Consider the following 6,281-nt stretch of genomic DNA (forward strand, 5'->3'; position numbering starts at 1 on the left):
CGTATTGTGCCTTAACCTAACCCGTATTGTGCCTTAACCTAACCCGTATTGTGCCTTAACCTAACCCGTATTGTGCCTTAACCTAACCCACGTTGTGCCTTAACCTAACCCACGTTGTGCCTTAACCTAACCCACGTTGTGCCTTAACCTAACCCACGTTGTGCCTTAACCTAACCCACGTTGTGCCTTAACCTAACCCACGTTGTGCCTTAACCTAACCCACGTTGTGCCTTAACCTAACCCGTATTGTGCCTTAACCTAACCCGTATTGTGCCTTAACCTAACCCGTATTGTGCCTTAACCTAACCCGTATTGTGCCTTAACCTAACCCGTATTGTGCCTTAACCTAACCCGTATTGTGCCTTAACCTAACCCGTATTGTGCCTTAACCTAACCCGTATTGTGCCTTAACCTAACCCGTATTGTGCCTTAACCTAACCCACGTTGTGCCTTAACCTAACCCACGTTGTGCCTTAACCTAACCCACGTTGTGCCTTAACCTAACCCACGTTGTGCCTTAACCTAACCCACGTTGTGCCTTAACCTAACCCACGTTGTGCCTTAACCTAACCCACGTTGTGCCTTAACCTAACCCACGTTGTGCCTTAACCTAACCCACGTTGTGCCTTAACCTAACCCACGTTGTGCCTTAACCTAACCCATATTGTGCCTTAACCTAACCCATATTGTGCCTTAACCTAACCCATATTGTGCCTTAACCTAACCCATATTGTGCCTTAACCTAACCCATATTGTGCCTTAACCTAACCCATATTGTGCCTTAACCTAACCCATATTGTGCCTTAACCTAACCCATATTGTGCCTTAACCTAACCCATATTGTGCCTTAACCTAACCCATATTGTGCCTTAACCTAACCCATATTGTGCCTTAACCTAACCCATATTGTGCCTTAACCTAACCCATATTGTGCCTTAACCTAACCCGTATTGTGCCTTAACCTAACCCGTATTGTGCCTTAACCTAACCCGTATTGTGCCTTAACCTAACCCGTATTGTGCCTTAACCTAACCCGTATTGTGCCTTAACCTAACCCGTATTGTGCCTTAACCTAACCCGTATTGTGCCTTAACCTAACCCGTATTGTGCCTTAACCTAACCCGTATTGTGCCTTAACCTAACCCGTATTGTGCCTTAACCTAACCCGTATTGTGCCTTAACCTAACCCGTATTGTGCCTTAACCTAACCCGTATTGTGCCTTAACCTAACCCGTATTGTGCCTTAACCTAACCCGTATTGTGCCTTAACCTAACCCGTATTGTGCCTTAACCTAACCCGTATTGTGCCTTAACCTAACCCGTATTGTGCCTTAACCTAACCCGTATTGTGCCTTAACCTAACCCACGTTGTGCCTTAACCTAACCCACGTTGTGCCTTAACCTAACCCACGTTGTGCCTTAACCTAACCCACGTTGTGCCTTAACCTAACCCACGTTGTGCCTTAACCTAACCCACGTTGTGCCTTAACCTAACCCACGTTGTGCCTTAACCTAACCCACGTTGTGCCTTAACCTAACCCACGTTGTGCCTTAACCTAACCCACATTGTGCCTTAACCTAACCCATATTGTGCCTTAACCTAACCCATATTGTGCCTTAACCTAACCCATATTGTGCCTTAACCTAACCCATATTGTGCCTTAACCTAACCCATATTGTGCCTTAACCTAACCCATATTGTGCCTTAACCTAACCCATATTGTGCCTTAACCTAACCCATATTGTGCCTTAACCTAACCCATATTGTGCCTTAACCTAACCCATATTGTGCCTTAACCTAACCCATATTGTGCCTTAACCTAACCCATATTGTGCCTTAACCTAACCCATATTGTGCCTTAACCTAACCCATATTGTGCCTTAACCTAACCCATATTGTGCCTTAACCTAACCCATATTGTGCCTTAACCTAACCCATATTGTGCCTTAACCTAACCCATATTGTGCCTTAACCTAACCCATATTGTGCCTTAACCTAACCCATATTGTGCCTTAACCTAACCCATATTGTGCCTTAACCTAACCCATATTGTGCCTTAACCTAACCCATATTGTGCCTTAACCTAACCCATATTGTGCCTTAACCTAACCCATATTGTGCCTTAACCTAACCCATATTGTGCCTTAACCTAACCCATATTGTGCCTTAACCTAACCCATATTGTGCCTTAACCTAACCCATATTGTGCCTTAACCTAACCCATATTGTGCCTTAACCTAACCTATATTGCGCCTTAACCTAACCCATGTTGCGCCTTAACCTAACCTATGTTGCGCCTTAACCTAACCTATGTTGCGCCTTAACCTAACCTACGTTGCGCCTTAACCTAACCTATATTGCGCCTTAACCTAACCTATATTGCGCCTTAACCTAACCTATATTGCGCCTTAACCTAACCTATATTGCGCCTTAACCTAACCTATATTGCGCCTTAACCTAACCTATATTGCGCCTTAACCTAACCCACGTTGCGCCTTAACCTAACCCACGTTGCGCCTTAACCTAACCCACGTTGCGCCTTAACCCAACCCACGTTGCGCCTTAACCCAACCCACGTTGCGCCTTAACCCAACCCACGTTGGGCCTTAACCCAACCCACGTTGCGCCTTAACCCAACCCACGTTGGGCCTTAACCCAACACACGTTGGGCCTTAACCCAACACACGTTGGGCCTTAACCCAACACACGTTGGGCCTTAACCCAACACACGTTGGGCCTTAACCCAACACACGTTGGGCCTTAACCCAACACACGTTGGGCCTTAACCCAACACACGTTGGGCCTTAACCCAACACACGTTGGGCCTTAACCCAACACACGTTGGGCCTTAACCCAACACACGTTGGGCCTTAACCCAACACACGTTGGGCCTTAACCCAACACACGTTGGGCCTTAACCCAACACACGTTGGGCCTTAACCCAACACACGTTGGGCCTTAACCCAACACACGTTGGGCCTTAACCCGCTCTGTAATTGTCATACGACGCGTTAAATTAGTGTAGTGTTGCCTAACTGCAACCCCCGCAATATAGTTTGCTACTCGCACTGCCTGGTCCCCAGTGTATCGCTTCATGTTAAACACCTTGCAGCGATACACTGTAATGTGGATGGCAGCAGGACGTACATGCTCAATGCCCTTCGCAGTTGTTCATTGGCATTCGCATGGCGAAGCACTTAGCCTACGCTGTGGTACGGCCTGTGTCAACTGTCCGCTGATGTTGTACGTCCAAATCACACACTGTACTGCACATTGGTCCTCATGTACTGAATGATACATCGTGGTACATGTGACCGTACAACGACTGCGCCAACAACGGCGAACCATGCGGTCCAACTGTTGTGCACTCAGCTATGTGTCGTCTCCCTATAAGAGCCGGATTGCAGTGTGGTATGCCCTGGATGGCGATCAGCATGAGCCGTCTGTTGATGTAGTGGCGCGTGTTGTCAGACGTAGTCGTCTCTTCTCACACACCGTGACAGCATGGTGCACTGCGTTCCACATCTGCGACATGCGACAGAGGCCGGTTGACAGTCGTTCGCGCAATGGACATCGCATACGTACGGGGGCCACCTTCCACGTGTTCGCGAAGCGTGCACATGTTGTTGCGTGTATGTGGGCAGACATAGTGTGTCGTGACACCTGACACAGGCATGCAACAATCGTTGAATTTGCAAATGGCGATGGACGTCTACGTTTGCTGGTGACGTTACGCAAATGAACAACTGGTAAACCGTTGTGGTGCGGTTGTTCTCGCTAGAGGTGAATCAGTGATGGCGACGATCGGTTGAGCTACCAACCGGTTGTTTCAGCGATACCCACCATGCCCACGAACGTGAATGGCATGTGGGTGTGAAGCGATACGCGGCGGTGGCTGGGTGGGACCGTCCCCGGCCGGTGAGGGGGGGCCTCCCGGCGTGCTGGCCGCGCGGTGCGTGGGCGCACGCGCTACAGCCGGCTGGTGGGGGCGGCCAGTGGCAGGCGCGCCGGCCGACGGAGGCGGCAGGCGGCGCAGCTGCGCGCCGGCGCACCCTGCACGCGGCGCCGTGCGGCCAAAGTAGGTCCTCGCGGGCCCGGTGCGAAGCGCGGTGGACATCTGCAGTGTGCTGGTCCGATTGAGGACTGTGTGCGCTGAGGATGCGCCGCCGCCCGGCGCTCGGCGCCGCGACGCCGTCTGCTGCTCGGTCGCCTCTGCGGTTCTCGCAGGTGGTTTGTATCGCAGCTGTGCGGACGTGTTGGCGCGTGCGCTGTGCTGGGAGAGTTCGCTTCGGCACCCAAGTGGGGCTTTTGTCCTTCTGTGGCGCTGGCGTTGGAGCTGCCGGCCACCGTAGGTGGCGCGTGTTGTCTCCCGCCGGCAATGCCACGACAGCACGCTCCCGGGCCTCTGTCGGCAGCGGCAAGCTCAGTTGGGAGCACGGGTGGTCGCACCTAAAGCGTCTACTCGCCAAACTCCGGGCGATTGCGCCTCTCTCGAACCCGACCAAGTACTTAGGACGGCGCTGCGCGCCGCCGGGACCTGAGAGGGTTTCGAGGTGTATCGTGCAGGGGAGCTCAGCCTCCTCCTGTTTGCAGAATAATTGAGCGGACGCTTGCGTGTTCGCGCGGGCCCCCGGGACACACTCCCGGGCGGCCGGCTGCTCAGCTCTAGTTGACGCAGCTCCCTGGTTGATCCTGCCAGTAGTCATATGCTTGTCTCAAAGATTAAGCCATGCATGTCTCAGTACAAGCCGCATTAAGGTGAAACCGCGAATGGCTCATTAAATCAGTTATGGTTCCTTAGATCGTACCCACGTTACTTGGATAACTGTGGTAATTCTAGAGCTAATACATGCAAACAGAGTCCCGACCAGAGATGGAAGGGACGCTTTTATTAGATCAAAACCAATCGGTCGGCTCGTCCGGTCCGTTTGCCTTGGTGACTCTGAATAACTTTGGGCTGATCGCACGGTCCTCGTACCGGCGACGCATCTTTCAAATGTCTGCCTTATCAACTGTCGATGGTAGGTTCTGCGCCTACCATGGTTGTAACGGGTAACGGGGAATCAGGGTTCGATTCCGGAGAGGGAGCCTGAGAAACGGCTACCACATCCAAGGAAGGCAGCAGGCGCGCAAATTACCCACTCCCGGCACGGGGAGGTAGTGACGAAAAATAACGATACGGGACTCATCCGAGGCCCCGTAATCGGAATGAGTACACTTTAAATCCTTTAACGAGTATCTATTGGAGGGCAAGTCTGGTGCCAGCAGCCGCGGTAATTCCAGCTCCAATAGCGTATATTAAAGTTGTTGCGGTTAAAAAGCTCGTAGTTGGATTTGTGTCCCACGCTGTTGGTTCACCGCCCGTCGGTGTTTAACTGGCATGTATCGTGGGACGTCCTGCCGGTGGGGCGAGCTGAAGGCGTGCGACGCGCCTCGTGCGTGCTCGTGCGTCCCGAGGCGGACCCCGTTGCAATCCTACCAGGGTGCTCTTGAGTGAGTGTCTCGGTGGGCCGGCACGTTTACTTTGAACAAATTAGAGTGCTTAAAGCAGGCAAGCCCGCCTGAATACTGTGTGCATGGAATAATGGAATAGGACCTCGGTTCTATTTTGTTGGTTTTCGGAACCCGAGGTAATGATTAATAGGGACAGGCGGGGGCATTCGTATTGCGACGTTAGAGGTGAAATTCTTGGATCGTCGCAAGACGAACAGAAGCGAAAGCATTTGCCAAGTATGTTTTCATTAATCAAGAACGAAAGTTAGAGGTTCGAAGGCGATCAGATACCGCCCTAGTTCTAACCATAAACGATGCCAGCCAGCGATCCGCCGCAGTTCCTCCGATGACTCGGCGGGCAGCCTCCGGGAAACCAAAGCTTTTGGGTTCCGGGGGAAGTATGGTTGCAAAGCTGAAACTTAAAGGAATTGACGGAAGGGCACCACCAGGAGTGGAGCCTGCGGCTTAATTTGACTCAACACGGGAAACCTCACCAGGCCCGGACACCGGAAGGATTGACAGATTGATAGCTCTTTCTTGATTCGGTGGGTGGTGGTGCATGGCCGTTCTTAGTTGGTGGAGCGATTTGTCTGGTTAATTCCGATAACGAACGAGACTCTAGCCTGCTAACTAGTCGCGTGACATCCTTCGTGCTGTCAGCGATTACTTTTCTTCTTAGAGGGACAGGCGGCTTCTAGCCGCACGAGATTGAGCAATAACAGGTCTGTGATGCCCTTAGATGTTCTGGGCCGCACGCGCGCTACACTGAAGGAATCAGCGTGTCTTC

The 6,281-nt window shown here is 51.6% G+C and overlaps 1 non-coding gene across 1 annotated transcript in view; it reads left to right on the top strand.

Annotated features, from left to right (window-relative positions):
- The first annotated feature begins 4,680 nt into the window (after positions 1-4,680).
- LOC124563846 overlaps positions 4,681-6,281 on the top strand; it is a 1,910-nt gene continuing 309 nt past the window's right edge. The window contains exon 1 of the ribosomal RNA XR_006970375.1: positions 4,681-6,281. This exon is cut by the window's right edge and continues 309 nt beyond it. This is a non-coding gene — a ribosomal RNA (small subunit ribosomal RNA).

This window comes from Schistocerca americana, unplaced genomic scaffold, assembly GCF_021461395.2.
Source record: "Schistocerca americana isolate TAMUIC-IGC-003095 unplaced genomic scaffold, iqSchAmer2.1 HiC_scaffold_124, whole genome shotgun sequence".
Classification (NCBI taxonomy): Eukaryota; Metazoa; Arthropoda; class Insecta; order Orthoptera; family Acrididae; genus Schistocerca; species Schistocerca americana.